Source organism: Oncorhynchus masou, chromosome 18, assembly GCF_036934945.1.
Source record: "Oncorhynchus masou masou isolate Uvic2021 chromosome 18, UVic_Omas_1.1, whole genome shotgun sequence".
NCBI lineage: Eukaryota > Metazoa > Chordata > Actinopteri > Salmoniformes > Salmonidae > Oncorhynchus > Oncorhynchus masou.
In genome coordinates this window covers 29,096,270-29,113,660 of record NC_088229.1, presented here as the reverse complement: position 1 = coordinate 29,113,660, position 17,391 = coordinate 29,096,270, and positions in this window count along the sequence as shown.

Below are 17,391 nucleotides of genomic sequence, written 5' to 3'. Positions count from 1 at the left end.
TACAGTATACAAAAACATATTATAGTAGGCACTACACGATGGAGGGATGCTACAGTGTGTAGTATAGAATTCTACAGTATTCTATATTAAACTGTAGTATTTTTGTTATGTAGGAGAGCTAGGCACACACATGAGTAGGGGAAATGGAACTGCAAGATTGAGAGATTTAAATCCAACAAGATGTTTTAAAACTTTTCACCTGTGGTTTAGCTAGAGACAGCCAATAAAATGCAGCTGGAATTTAAATGTTTACATTCTAGTACAATTGGAAAAATTTGGGGGCTCGTAAGTTTTGGAAAAATGTTGGGGCTCGTAAGTAAGGTCTACACCTGTTGTATTCGACGCATGTGACTAATATTTTACATTTTATTTTATTTGATTGATTTGAACACATCACTAGTGGCTTGCACCCCAATCCTCAAAATTTCCAGCAACACATTTCTCAATAACAGTAGGGTCAGGCCAGGGAAACATTTTCTTTATTAAAGGCTATGCTACAAGAAGACCATTACATCTTTGTATTTTGCCAATGGCTCTCAAATGCTGTACTGGCTCATGTCAAGCTCCTCCCGGTTCTTTGGTATACCACATAACACATGTCCTTTTCTGTTCATTCACTCAGAATTGAGAGGATGTTGTGTACCTTGTGGTGAGGTGTACTGTTGCTTCTCTTGCATTTGCTCCCACTGGTTTGACATTCAAGATTGTTCAATTATGTATGAACGGCAAGCAATATCCTTTACTATCAGGCCCCAATGTAACATATTTCATATTCGAGGGCTTGCAAAGCACAATCATACCCTCTGCGTTATTAGGACATATTAAAATGATTCAGAACACACCATCAGAAGATGTGCGTGGGTTGGAGTCTGGGTCCGAAGTGAGAGCATTGTATTGCATGACTGGTGGTAAGGTACGGGTGTGGCTAACTTAGTCCATCTGGGATGATGAGTCCTGCTTGTTGCAGTCAGTTGTTTACATTTCTTTGCGGAAATGCTCTCGGAGATAAAAATATAGTGTAAAACAACTTGGAGCATTATGAAACAATGACATTAAAGGTACAATCTGGAAATCTGTTCAGTGGTAATTTAAACAGTATAGCCATTGTTATATTACACAGTAGTTATTATGAAACAGCAATTGCTTTAAAGGTGATCTGGGACTCTGTTCAATGGTCATTTACATTCTTGATATTCACCTATTGATTCTTGAAGAATACCCTTTCCCAGCCATATCCTTCAGCTGTATACCAAAACTAGTGGTGGTCCTAAGTGCCATTTTCCAGATTTTAGCTTTAAAGTTAGCGACCACACAGAGTTATCTAACACTCAAATAAACTAAACAGCTTGCTTTGAACTTGACTGAAGGTTAGCAATGAGTGTAAGATTGTTAATTATATGACATTGTAACAACATTGAGATATGGGGCCCTCACAACAGCTTCCCCCATGGAAAATATGAATATAATTGTCTTTTCATGTACTGACTGACATTGCTCCATGATGGCATGGGTCTTCCTACAATGTATTGTAAAATAAAAATATTTTTAGTCAAGAAAACAGATGCTTGAGAATTATTGGAAAGTCAAGTTGGCATCTAATGCTTTCCACGTTCAGTTGGAATACACTGTATGCACTTTTGTGACTAGGTGCTACACCCTATACTCAGGCTAACAATGAGAAAACACAGTTGAGCAGAGAAAAGACAACTCAAACAGCATGTTTACCCTTCACACAACATGCGGGGATAAAAAATGAATGAACATTCCATCCATTATTTCAACCACCAAATGGCAAAATCCTACTAATGCTTGGAGTATCCGTCTGGGTTAAGATAAATAAATCAAAAACGCACTTCAGCATTTCCTGGCCTTTTTCTGTGGAAGATGATGATGCCGTGTTTGTGGCCAAGGAGCATCCTGTTCTCGAAAACTTGATGAGCTCTCTAAACATAAATATATAAATAAGAACTTTTCAATTAGGCTTCACATCTTTTCTGTTAATTCAAATGATTTTGTCACTTTTCCGGGGGAAGTGCATGTAATATTTACGTTACTTTCACTCTTTCTATGCCCTTCTGTCCCAGGAGATTTATTCCCTCTCTGAAATGTTCTAATTTGCTAACCAAGTGGTGTCAGATGTGATTTTGGTGCAAAGTCAGTAATTATATCTAACATCACTCCGATGTGGGGAGAAAAAAAAACGTAAAAAATTTAGCAACACAAGACAAATGGAAAAATGCGTGCGGAAAACAAGGGAAAGAAGCACTACATTCACAGTGTTTCCATTAATAATACATGATTTTCCCTGACTAACAACTCTATTCCCCCCTCTTTCTGCCACACGTGTACATCCCCCATGCTGTTATTTTTAGAGATGTGTGAAAATGGTTGTGTTGGTTTCCTTTGTCCCTTAGATGGAGGAGTCATCCAGATTGGCTTAAGTGTTCAAACCTCCTCTTGTCTTATACCGGAAAACTAATTTGGGGGGCATTTCCCTACAGCTGTCCACTTTCTATTAAATCATCTCCAGCACTGCCTGTCCAAAACATGCCCTGTACATTGTTCTCAAATGGAGTTGTTGTTCTCTCTCTCTCTCTCCCCCCTACTCGCTCTCTCTCTCACTCTCTCTCTCTCTCTCTCTCTGGGAATGTGTGTTGTTGGGCAAGGGACAATAAGAGAATAAGAGAATGAAATAAAACAAGAAACTTCTGAAAAACATTCATCATCTGTGTGATATATTTTAGTATGGCCCCCTTGGAAAACAGAATGTCAACTTCAAAATGTGCACACACATAACACCTCCCCATACCAGTCTTGCCTCAAACCACTCCCAAATTAATATGGTCTGTACCATTGTGGTTCACCGACACCATCCTCTCTGTATCAAACTAGACTTGTCTTGTACACCTGTTGTAGCTGCAGTAAGTTAATGCTGGCCCATTCCTTTGTGTGTGAATGAAATTGTATGTGAATTGGTTGAACAATTTTCTTTTAAATCTTCCTTGCAACAAACCCTTGGCAAATGTTATTATGGACAACAATAACTGGTTCTTAATTAACCCACTTGGTTAAGTCAAGATTAAACAAAGAATATATTCTAAAGCAATACCATTAAAAGGGCCATAACATGGAAAGATTGTATATAGATTGTACATCCAATTGCTACTAGCTAGTAGCCTCAGGATGTTGTTGACCTGCTTGACATTATTGGCCACACTTGAACCAACCAGTAAACAACTTTGCTTCGTTTTACCACATTTCTCATAGCTACTGTTACACAGTAATTATACTTGGAATCATTATGTGTTATAAAGTTTACTGACCCTGTGTAAATGTATATTTACCATGCTGGAACAGTTAATGAAATATATTTTAATTACAGCCTCTCTTAAGGGTTGAGGATCTAAAGGGCTCGATGCTTTGTTTTGACTTTCTGGTTGATTGAAGGGTGCAGATCCACTATTGTGAGATAAAACGCTAATATCTTAAATGAAGAAGTGCCAACTGCTTGCAACTGAAGTCGATGCTATTTTCTCCAAACTCTGAAACATGAGAGGCGCCTGTAACAAAATAATAACTTAACATACGATGAATCAATGAAACAATAGAGTCCTTTTCCACTGTTTGTTTTTGGTTGGCTGGGCGTTTTTCAAGCTTCACTCATTGAAAGTGGCCTGACTACTCAAGGTAACAACTGTAGCTGAGTTTCTTACTTGGTTTGTATAATGCAGTCTCTGGCAGCCTCTGTTATTGTATTAGGGTACATTAGTACTGAAATGCGCAGTAACTTAAAAATGCTAATGTGAAAAAAATTGTAATGTATTAAATTAATGGTCTCTTTTGCCTGAGGGCAAAAATGAAAAGGGACCCCCAATGAGTTCATTTTTCACGGCTTTGGTTATGCATTCAACAGTCTAATTGAATTTCAATGTAAGTTTTACAAAGTCTTTATTACTCTGACTCTTGATGTAAATTGCATGTGATCTATCTGGGGACCCTCACCCATTAAGTCATTTAATTATGACATGCACTTTCTACGCACCTCGTGCTTTTATGCTTATTCCTCTTCATCTAAATTGTCAGTTTTGTCTATTATTGGCACTGTTTATGGGCATAAAGCAAAGTACTCTGCATATACGGAGGCAACATTTGTGAGAACATCTCCCTAAAAGGAGCAATTGGGTGTCTAGCTCCTGAAACGGACAGCACTAAACAGCTAAAGTATACTGGGGTACATACACAAGTCACAGGGTTTTGTGAGGCATAGACAGATACCTGTACAAGGCATATTTTAGTCTGGAAATGTATCAGATTTAGTAAGGAAAAATTTATAACAAACTAACAAATTTAAGCTAGTGAAAAAATATAATTTCTGTACAACAATATTTTGTTCCATTCAAAGTTAAGCGATTATTTCTCACCGTTGTTGCTGGTGCAGTACATACAGATTTATTTAAGACTCGATTTGAAATCTTCTATTTCCCATCTTGTCATTTTCGCAGGGTATGTATCCAATGCAAGTTAAATTCAGACTCAATGGTTGTGGTGCAGATGTAGGACCTTAATTTGATCACCCTTTTGTTGCTGAGAATTTTCCTGCACGGCAGGAAATGCACATTTGTAGTGTATTTGAGTTTTAAAAAGGCTTTTAAAGTTGGTAATTTCCACTTGAGTTGATTTCCCATAACGAAAAATGTATCAACCCCTACAAAAATGTAAATTAACTATAATACACATACTAATTAAAATGTCCTCTTGCTGCAGGATTATTTTCCTGCTGTAGCAAACTAGCTCAAATATATATAGGGGTTCTTAATTTGACCCGTTTGCTACAGCAGGAAAATACAGTATGTATACAATACCAGTCAAAAGTTTGGACACACCTACTAATTCAAGGGTTTTTCTTAATTTTGTTCTATTTTCTACATTGTATAATAATAGTGAAGACATCAAAACAATGAAATAACACATATGGAATCATTTAGTAACCAAAAAAGTGTTAAATCAAAATATATTTTATATTTGAGATTCTTCAAATATAGCCACCCTTTGCCTTGATGACAGCTTTACACACTCTTGGTATCATCTCAACCAACTTCATGCACCTGGAATGCATTTCAATTAACAGGTGTTCCTTGTTAAACGTTAATTTCTGGAATTTACTTCCTTCTTAATGCGTTTTAGCCAATCAGTTGTGACAAGGTTGGGATGGTATACAGAAGATAGCCCTATTTGCTAAAAGACCAAGTCCATATTATGTCAAGAACAGCTCAAATAAGCAAAGAGAAATAAGAGGCCATCATTACTTTAAGACATAAAGGTCAGTCGATCATGAAAAGTTCAAGAACTTTGTAAGTTTCTTCAAGTGCAGTCACAAAAACATCAAGCTCTACGATGAAACTATCTCTCGTGAGGGCCGCCTCAGGAAATGAGATGTTCGACGAGCAGGTGTTTGACAAGCAAGTGTCCACATACTTTTCGTCATGTAGTGTATATACATATCCTGATATGCCACACTGTCACATCAATAAAATATTAAATTGGATAAAAGGACCTCCTAAATGTGATTTCTTTGACCAATGATGAAGGTACAGTAGCAACTTAATTGTGAGCAGGGTTGGCCCCACATCTCTTTAGGATGCAATACCAATGTGCACTAGTTGCCTTCTGTATTCCAGTGAACTGGGAGAAACGTCCCAGCCCTGTGGCCTTAGTTATAACCGTTGCATAAATTTCACAATTAATATGGGACCTATACATATGGGGAATTGTGGGGCCTATACACTAGTGACTGCATCGAAGTGAAACAACGGCTTCCCATTCTTTTTCAATGGGCGAGGGAGCTGAACAGGGCAGGACCAATGTTGGGCAAAGCAGAACTTAATGCAAATCTTGTCCAATATCGCAGCGAGAGTAACCAATCAAAGCTCATCATAGCTTCCAACCCCTACAGGATTGGTTGACAATGGCCATTGATACCTAGCACTACCTAGCATACTTGCTAGCGCCCACGTGAAGGCGAAGCTACTCTGGCTAGGCGAGTTTCCACTATATTTATTATGCAATGGTTCTGAAAATAAAATAAATAATAGGAAATAGATTCCTATGTATAATTATTTTAGATTCCAAGAACAGAAAACATTGATGTTCGCTCTCCTCACTAACGGCAAATGGCTACATCTTCTTATTATGTTTTCCTATTATATTTTCAGGAAAGCGTGTCATCATATCCCCCATTTAGAAAAAAAGCCTACCTACAGTACTTGCCTGCTTGCAATACAATACTTAAACCATTATAAAATGTGAGTACACATGGTCTAAAGTTTGCGTGGAGGTAAGCACATTCTCATGCACATTATCATGCACATTCTCATTATTGCAGCTCTATGGGTGTAACATTTATTGACCATTTTGATACCTTCTGGAGACAAAGTTTCTATTATAAGGAGGATGGCATCCACCCAAATCATTTGGGTTCCTGGATCCCTTCACAGCTTTATAAGGACATGTTGAGACAATGACTTATCAATGACCCAAGTCCAGCTCATTTAATCCCTACCATTGTGTTGCTGAGTTGTCATAATGCTTAAGCAAATCTACATTATCCCAGGGGAGTAGGAAGACACTATGTAAGTAACCTCATTTATATCCCTCTTACTGCCCCGAATGCCTCTGCAGTTTTTACAGCTATTGTATGCAGTAATCATATGCCTATGAACCAGAGTTATACTGTTAGCACTGAGGTGGTGTGCCCTAGGAGGAAGTCCACTGTGTGTAGCTCACTCTGCACTAACATAAATAACTCGAGCATCTCTACCTCCGCTAAGCTTCCCAGTAAAGCAATGAAAACAATAATGCATCAAAGAAAAGTGTTCAAAAATAGCCCACGTTAATAGTCCAGGTTCATGAAAATAATTTGCTAGTAACAGATGACATTCATATCTGACAATCTCTGAAACTCACTTAGATAGTAGCTTTTATGATACAGGGGTAGCAATACATGATTATAAAATCAACAGAAAATACAGAAATGCCGAAGGTGGAGGTGTGGCTGTTTACATCCGGAGCCACATTCCTGTAAAGCTTAGATATGATCTCATGTTAAATACTGTTGAAGTAATATGGCTACAGGTTCATTTGCCTCACTTAAAGCCCATTCTGGAGGGAAGCTGCTATAGACCACCAAGTGCTAACAGTCAGTATCTGAATAACATGTGTGAAATGCTTGATAATGTATGTGATATCAATAGAGAGGTATATTTTCTGGGTGATTTAAATATTGTATGGCTTTCATCAGGCTGCCCACTAAAGAGAAAGCCTGCAACCTGGTTCAGGTTATCAATCAACCTACAGTGCCTTGCAAAAGTATTCACCCCCTTGGCATTTTTCCTATTTTGTTTCCTTACAACCTGGAATTCAAATTGATTTTTTTGGGGGCGTGTATCATTTTATTTACACAAACATATTTTTTCTTCTGAAACAGACAAGAAATAAGACTGAATAAAACTGAATACTTGAATGTGCATAACTATTCATCCCCCCCCCCTCCCCCACACACACAAAAGTCAATACTTTGTAGAGCCACCTTTTGCAGCAATTACTGCTGCAAGTCTCTTATCTCTTGGCATATGTCTCTATAAGTTTGGCACATCTAGCCACTGGGATTTTTGCACAATCTTCAATGCAAAATTACTCCAGCTCCTTCAAGTTTGATGGGTTCCTGCTTTTGTACAACCATCTTTAAGTCATACCACAGATTCTCAATTGGATTGAAGTCTGGGCTTTGCCTAGGCAATTCCAAGACATTTAAATGTTCCCCCTTAAACCGCTCACGTGCTGCTTTAGCAGTATGCTTAGGGTCATTGTCCTGCTGGTGAACCTCCATCCCAGTCTCAAATCTCTGGAAGACTGAAACAGGTTTCCCTTAAAAATTTCCCTGTATTTAGCACCATCCATCATTCCTTCAATTCTGACCATTTTTCCAGTCCCTGCCGATGAAAAACATCCCCACAGCATGATGCTGCCACCACCATGCTTCACTGTGGGGATGATGTTCTCGGGGTGATTAGAGGTGTTGGGTTTGTACCAGACAAATCACCCCGAGAACTCTCATCACCCCGAGAACACCAAAAAGAACATCAAAAAGCTACATTTTAGTCTCATCTGACCAGAGTACCTTCTTCCATATGTTTGGGGAGTCTCCAACATGCCTTTTGGCGAACACCAAAGCGTGTTTGCTTGTTTTTTTCTTTTAAGCAATGTTTTTTTTCTGGCCACTCTTCCGTAAAGCCCAGCTCTGTGGAGTGTACGGCTTGAAGTGGTCCTATGGACAAACACTCCAATCTTCGCTGTGGAGCTTTGCAGCTCCTTCAGGGTTATCATTGGTCTCTTTGTTGCCTCTCTGATTAATGCCCTCCTTGCCTGGGCCGTGAGTTTTGGTGGGCGGCCCTCTCTTGGAAGGTTTGTTGTGGTGCCATATTCTTTCCATTTTTTAATAATGGATTTAATGGTGCTCCGTGGGATGTTCAAAGTTTCAGATATTTTTTATAACCCAACCCTGATCTGTACTTCTCCACAATTTTGTCCCTGACCTGTTTGGAGAGCTCCTTGATTTTCATGGTGCCGCTTGCTTGGTGGTGCCCCTTGCTTAGTGGTGTTGCAGACACTGGGGCTGTCACGGTCATCATATGGAGGAGACCAAGGCGCAGCGTGGTAAGAGTACGTACTTCTTTAATGAAAGAAAGAACACTGAACAAACTATACAACAAACCGAACTGTGAATATGGCTAGTGCAGACAGCCAACTAAACATAGAATAAGAACCCACAAAAACCCTAGACAAAATGGCTACCTAAATATGGTCCCCAATCTGAGACAACGATAAACAGCTGCCTCTGATTGAGAACCAATCTAGGCAACCATAGCCATATAAACCCCTAGACATACAAAAACCCCTAGACAATACAAAAACTAAACAAACCACCCTCGTCACACCCTGACCTAACCAAAATAATAAAGAAAACAAAGATAACTAAGGTCAGGGCGTGACAGGGGCCTTTCAGAACAGGTGTATATATACTGAGATCGTGTGACAGATCATGTGACACTTAGATTGCACACAGGTGGACTTTATTTAATTAATTATGTGACTTCTGAAGATAATTGGTTGCACCAGATCTTATTCAGGGGCTTCATAGCAAAGGGGATGAATACATATGCACTCACCACTTTTCAGTTTTTATTTTTTGAGTTTTTTGAAACAGGTATATTTTTTTTCATTTCACTTCAGCCATTTTGACTATTTTGTGTATGTCCATGACATGAAATCCAAATAAAAATCCATTTAAATTACAGGTTGTAATGCAACAAAATAGGAAAAATGCCAAGGGGGTGAATGCTTTTGTAAGGCACTGTACCAGGGTAGTTACAAACAGGAATTAAATCATGAACATGTATTGATCACATCTTTACTCATGCTGCAGAAATTAGTTTGAAAGAAGTATCCAAATCCATCGGATGAAGTCATCACATATCTAGGAAAACCACCGTTCCAAAGGCTAGGCCTAATATAGTGTATAAGAGGTCATACAATATGTTTTCACATCAAATCAAATCAAATTGTATATGTCACATGCACCTTACAGTGAAATGCATACTTACAAGCCATTAACCAACCTGTTAAGGAAAATAATTGTTAATAATAGCAATGCAAATAGTCTGGGTAGCCACAATGCAAGCCCTTAACCACTATGCCACCCGGAAGGCCCTAACCTTTTGAGGATATGAGGACCCATGACAAATATTTTCAGTCTCCTGGGGGGGAATAGGCGTTGTTGGGCCCTCTTCATGACTGTGTTGGTGTGTTTGAACCATAATAGTTTGTTGGTGATGTGGACACCAAAGAACTTGAAGCTCTCAACCTGCTCCACTACAGCCCCGTCGATGAGAATTGGGGTGTGCTCGGCCCTCCTTTTCCTGTAGTCCACTTTTTAAGCACTTCATGGCTACAGACGTGAGTGCTACGAGTTGGTAGTCATTTAGGCAGGTCACCTTGTTGTTCTTGGGCACTGGAAATATAGTGGTCTGTTTGAAACATGTTGGTATTACAGACTCGGTCAGGGACAGGATGAAAATGTTAGTGAAGAGCATGCTCCGACTACACATCCTGGTAATCTATCTGGCCCTTTGGCCTTGTGAATGCTAACCTGTTTCAAGGTCTTACTCGGACATTGGCTACGGAGAGCGTGATCACACAGTCACCAGGAACACCTGATGCTCTCATGCATGCTTCAGCATTGCTTGCCTCGACGCGAGCATAAAAGTCATTTAGCTAATCTGGTAGGCTCTTGTCACTGGGCATCTTGCGGCTGTGCTTCCCTTTGTAGTCCGTAATAGTTTTCAAGCCCTGCCACATCCCACGAGTGTCAGACCGGGTGTAGTACGATTCAATCTTAGTCCTGTATTGACGCTTTGCTTGTTTGATGGTTCGTCGGAGGGCATAGCATAAGTGTCTGTCATTAAGAAAATGACTGTAAAATCTGTTAAATCCTTGTGGATTGTTGAGGAATTTAAAAATGGTATGGTTGAGAGGGATTAGGCAATAAAAATGGTATGGTTGAGAGGGATTAGGCAATAAAAATGGTATGGTTGAGAGGGATTAGGCAATAAAAATGGTATGGTTGAGAGGGATTAGGCAATAAAAATGGCAAATACGTCTGGCAAACATACTGCACATTGAGAAGTCATGTGACTAAACTGAATAAAAAGAAGAAGAAACTACACTATGAAACAAGGCTAAATGACAAAGAATTATAGTAAAAGCCTTTGGAGCACCTTAAATGACATTTTGGGCAAAAAGGCAAACTCCGCTCCATCATTCATTGAATCAGATGGCTCATTCATCATAAAACCCACTGATATTGCCAACTACTTTAATAATATTTTCATTTACAAAATTAGCAAACTTAAGGCATGACATGCCATCAACAAACGCTGACACTACACATCCAAGTATATCTGACCAAATTATGAAAGACAAGCGTTGTAATTTTGAATTCCGTGAAGTAAGTGTGGAAGAGGTGAAAAAATGATTGCTGCCTGTCAACAATGACAAGCCACCAGGGTCTGACAACTTGGATGGATAATGACTGAGGATAATATTGGAAGATATTGCCACTCCTATTTGCTATATCTTCAATTGAAGCCTACTAGAAAGTGTGTGCCCTCAGGTCTGGAGAGAAGCAGAAGTCATTCCGCTACCTAAGAATAGTAAAGCCCCTTTACTGGCTCAAATAGCCGATCAATCAGCCTGTTACCAACCCTTAGTAAACTTTTGGAAAAATGTTTGACCAGATACAATGCTATATTACAGTAAACAAATTGACAACCGCATTTCAGCATGCTTATAGGAAAGGACATTCAACAAGCACAAGAACTTACACAAATGACTGATGATTGGCTGAGAGAAATTGATGATGAAAAGATTGTGGGTGCTGTGTTGTTAGACTTCAGTGCGGCTTTTGACATTATCGAACATAGTCTGTTGCTGGAAAAACATATGTGTTATGGCTTTACACCCCCTGCTATATTGTGGATAAAAAGTTCCCTGTTTAACATAACACAGAGGTTGTTCTTTAATGAAAGCCTCTCCAACAAAATCCAGGTTGAATCAGGAATTTCCCAGTGCAGCTTTCTAGGCCCCTTACTTCTTAAAATCTTTACTAACAACATGCCACTGGGTTTGAGTAAAGCCAGTATGTCTATGTATGCGAATGACTCAACACTATGCACCTCTCTGATTTAACAAAGAGCTGCAGTTATTCAGAATGATAAGGAATAAGTTCGTCCTAAATATCTCAAAAATGTAAATCATTGTGTTTGGGACAAATCATTCACTAAACCTCAACTAAATATTGTAATGAACAATGTGGAAACTGAGGAGACTAAACTGCTTGGAGTAACCCTGGATTGTAAATAGACATGGTCAAAACATATTGATACAACAGTAGCTCGGATGGGGAGAAGTCTGTCAATAATAAAGCGTTACTCTGCATTCTCAACAGCATTATCAACATGGCAGGTCCTACAGGCCCTAGTTTTGTTGCACCTGAATTACTGTTCAATCGTGTGGTCAGGTGCCACAAAGAGGGACTTAGTAAAACTGCAATTGGCTCCGAACGGGGCAGCACTGCCGCTGGATGTACACAGAGAGCTAACATTAATAATATGCATGTCAATCTCTCCTGGCTCAAAGTGGAGGAGAGATTGACTTCATCACTACTTGTATTTGTGAGAGGTATTGACATGTTGAATGCACTTAGCTGTCTGTTTGAACTACTGCCACACAGCTCAGGCACCCATGCATACCCCACAAGACTTGCTACCAGAGGTCTCTTCACAGTCCCCAAGTCCAGAGCAGACTATGGGGGGTGCTCAGTACTACGTAGAGCCATGACTACATGGAACTCTATTCCACATCAAGTAACTCCTGCAAGCAGTAGAATTAGATTGGGGGAAAAATTATACAAATACACCTTATGGAACAGCGTGGATTGTGCAACAACACAAACATAGGCACAGACACATGCATACTAACACAAGATAACATACACACTATACACACACATACACATGGATTTTGTGTTTTAGATATGTGGTCGTAGAATACGGGCCTGAGTGCACACACTTCATATGTTGTGAAATCTTAATATGTTGTGAGTATATTGTAATGTTTTTAAAAATGTATAACTGCCTTCATTTTGCTGGACCCCAGGAAGAGTAGCTGCTACCTTGGCATGCAGATTCATCATAAATACAAATACGCCAAGTTCAGTTTTTATATTTATATTTATAAACGAGGCCCATAGAACATGTGTGTTAGAACCAGGGTTGTGTTCCTAAGGCACCAAATAGACATAAACAGACTGAAACATGGAGGGTCTCCATGGACTTGTTTAAAAAGAAACACAAATTTGAGCTTTCTTACAAAATGTGTTAAAATGTTTGACGTTGCATTACCAAATGAATAACCATCTCCCCTTAGAGCACCTGCCCAAGAAAGATGCAAGAGACAGAGTACACCGCTATCTACAGTGAAGAGAAATGGGACAGTCACTGGCTCCTCTGTCTCCACCTAGTGTCTTGGCCAGTCTCCACACTACAGCTCTCACGACGCTGTCATGGAAACATTACAGAAAATAACATTCCCATTGCATGAAACAAAATGAAACTGTATTCCTAACCTCAAACATGCTATCTCGCTGTGAAGGATAAGTGGTGTCTTTGACTTTTCCCTGAAACCCAGCAGCTAGTTAGAATATGGCTAAATAGGGTTCAAAGCATTTTAGTTTCCCATTACCTAAATTAAAATAACAAGAAAGCTAAATGTGTGCATGCGGAAAGGAAAGAACAGCTCTTAAGCCCTATAGGCCTGCTGTTATAGGTCTGGTCCTGATGCTTGTTCTGGTGAACCCTGCCTGTGTGTGCGTGACACTGCACAATGTCAGGGAGGTCCCTACTTGGACATTGGCCAGGCCTGCAGCCCAGATGAGAAATTGAGGAAGGGGCTACATTTCTGCGATATCCTGTCTATGCTCACCATCTGATTACAGTATACATCAGGGCTGACGTGGTGTGTGTGTGTGTTTGTGGTGTGTATGTGTGTGTGTGTGTGTGTGTGTGTGTGTGTGTGTGTGTGTGTGTGTGTGTGTGTGTGTGTGTGTGTGTGTGTGTGTGTGTGTGTGTGTGTGTGTGTGTGTGTGTGTGTGTGTGTGTGTGTGTGTGTGTGTGTGTGTGTGTGTGTGCGGTGACGTGGGCTAACGACACACAGGTTAACACGATGCTCGAAAAGCCCTTGAAACTCAAACTCAGAACTGTTTTGATAATGTGATAAACAAATGATTTGGCAGCCTCCGCTTGTGCCTCCGTTGCTTCTGTTGAGCTGGAATGCTCTCTGCCCTCCCTCCCCAAGAACCCCCTTCCACTCCCCACACACCACCCTTTCTCTATGAAGCCTGCTGCCAACAGCGCGTGCCTCTTCTCTCTCTCATTAACCGCGACTGTCAGATCCTCCAGATGACGAGCAATTAAACCAGATAATAAACGCTCGCCATCAATTCCTGTTTGTTGTTGATGTTGCTCTCGTTGTTGTTGTTGTTGTCGAGCTGGGGGCTCCTCTCCTGCCACCTTAGCGCTAACTAGTACTTCGATAACGCACAGGGTAGTAACAACGAGTCTCTCGTTTCAAATCTTTGCCAACACTAAAAAGGCCCCTAACTGCTCTGTGTATGGCAACAACAGGCAGATAATAAGACACAGTGAATGTTAACAATTAGATCGTAATCAGACGCAGCTCGCGGAGGCTGCTCTTTTATCCCCGGGCTTCACAGAAAGGCAAGCAAAGATAAAATACTACTTCATGGTGTCTCTTCTTGGCTTCTAAAAAGCCCCAGTAATCTTGCTCAGCGTTGCTCGCTTAGACAACATGCTGTAAAGACTCCTGTGTTTGCTCTCGTATTAGAAGTGATAAGGCAGCAGCTCTTGTCTGGGTTCTAACGGGCGTCTCCCTCAGCGATGAGGAGATGACTCAGTGATACAGTGATTGAGAGAGGGATGATTTCCTTCTTGTCCATGTTTGCCCTGCTGTGTCCATGCTTGGTTTTTACAGTGAAAGCTGGCTGAAATTGAAACGAACAGCACATGGAGATGAGATTATTTGGGACATGATATTGTAGAGAATTGTGGGGATAGCTTGACCAGGACTCAAACCCAGGTCCCTGCGATTGTCAATCCAACACCTTAGCTATTACACGAAGAGGCTTGAACCTGTTGAGGTTGAGTTGTGAGTTGAGGTTGCTAGCTGTTGCAGGCCTACTAAGGTTGCTACAATATCCTTTCAGACCCAAATCAAACCTCAACTCATTGGTCATTTAAGTGAACCCACAACCAAACATTGCCTTCAAATAGAACTTACATTTACTGCAATTTCAACAATTCTTTACTTTCAGATTTTGAATTGTTGACAAAAAGCTTTTGCAATAGAAAACAGAAAGGCCATTTAAATGATATCCTCTCTTGATCATTCATCGCAGCTGACCCTATGGTCCACATACACATTGTTTATTATCCTACCCATGGTGCATTGTTACCAAAGGCAGAGCTGGGGAGATATTTTGGTGGCATGCTTGATTTTGATGGTTGGACAGGCTATAATAAACTATCTGCTCCTTGGTACTTTGAGACAATGCCCTTTCTTTCAAAGGTTAGAAAAACAAGTTTACAGCTGTAGGAGTTTCCTGACCCAATGGTAAAAAAATAAGGTATCAGATATTCCCATTACTAATCAGGGCAGAGTGGGCTGGAAAATATAGAATATGAAACTGGCCAAGTAAAAAAAAAAATGGAAAAAATGATCAGATTTCCCCTTCTCCTTGGAAAAGTGGATGTGTTGTTTTGAAACCATATTTATCTTGAAACACTGAAAACTAAACAAAATTGACAGTGGTTGGATTTATAGTCTTCTAGTCTTTTGTTTTCAGTGCTCAATGTTTGTGACTTTGTCATGGAAACGGGAGGACTATTTATGCTTACGGTACTTTTACAATAACGTCCCTTTCCTGACCAAACAACAAAGGAAATATTAGGTCAAGCCTCTTTCCCCTCTTCTAATGATCTGGTAAATCAGCATGCACACGCACACACACACACACACACACGCACGCACGCATGCACGCACGCACGCACACACACACACACACACACACACAACTAAATAGATTCTCTGTTGCTATCGAAGTCATTCGAAAGGAGAGGTTTACAGAGCAAATCAAATGTGACCATACTTTATTACTCATACTGTATATCATCAATGATACTACTTAGGCCCATATAGTATTTGCGAAAATCATCAACAGGTATTGTTTCAATTCAACCCAGAATGAAACTAAAAATAGACAATACAATAGGCATAGGGTTTCAAACTCTGGCTGATTTAAGACGTAATGATATTTAGTGATATTCCATTGTGTTTGGTTGTCAACTCAACCAAATATCAACATATGGAGGATATGTATCTTCTGCTTGGATAGTTCCGTCTGTGCCACTGACTTAGTCTGGCTTTAATTCCAGTTTGTCTACAAATTTGTAAAAATTCTACTAGCCTAATTTCAGTTCATGTGACAAAATTAACAAGTATAGTGTAGAGAGTTATTGTGTCATCTAAACCACTGTGAAATATATATTCCAGACCCAAAATATTGTATTTTCAGCTGTTTGAAGCTGGTGTACAACATCAAAAATTAAAAACCACAAAAACAAAACTTAACACACGTAGAACAAATCTGCCGCTTCTTAGACTTGCTTTCAATGAAAATGACAGATCTATAACTCACATTGCTATGTACATTTGGTGGTGTCGCCCAAAAAGTTATATATAGCAGCTTTAAAGAATAGGACTAAATCAAATCAAACTTTATTTAAAGTGCATTTTAAAGTTTGATTTGATTTAGTCCTATTCTAGATTTTTGGTTAAGATGGAGACATGAATCCAACCAAAACTATTCATACCCCATTATTTATTCAACATTTAGTTGAATTCCATCCTGAATTCAAAATAGATGAAATATAATTTTTTTCTCATAATGACAAAGTGAAACCATGTTTTTAGAAGTTTTAGCAAATTTATTAAAAATGAATTACAGAAATGTCTCATTTACTTCAGTATTCACACCCAGTCAATACATGTTAGAATCAACTTCACCTTTGGCCGCGATTACATCTGTGCATCTTTCTGGGTAAGTCTCTAAGAGCTTTGCACACTTGGATTGTACAATATTTGAGCATTATTATGTTGGTTGTTGATCATTGCTAGACAGCCATTTTCAAGTCTTGCCAAAGGTTTTCGAGCCAATTTACAGTGCCTTGCGAAAGTATTCGGCCCCCTTGAACTTTGCGACCTTTTGCCACATTTCAGGCTTCAAACATAAAGATATAAAACTGTATTTTTTTGTGAAGAATCAACAATAAGTGGGACACAATCATGAAGTGGAACGACATTTATTGGACATTTCAAACTTTTTTAACAAATCAAAAACTGAAAAATTGGGCGTTCAAAGGTTATTCAGCCCCCTTAAGTTAACACTTTGTAGCGCCACCTTTTGCTGCGATTACAGCTGTAAATCGCTTGGGGTATGTCTCTATCAGTTTTGCACATCGAGAGACTGAAATTTTTTCCCATTCCTCCTTGCAAAACAGCTCGAGCTCAGTGAGGTTGGATGGAGAGCATTTGTGAACAGCAGTTTTCAGTTCTTTCCACAGATTCTCGATTGGATTCAGGTCTGGACTTTGACTTGGCCATTTTAACACCTGGATATGTTTATTTTTGAACCATTCCATT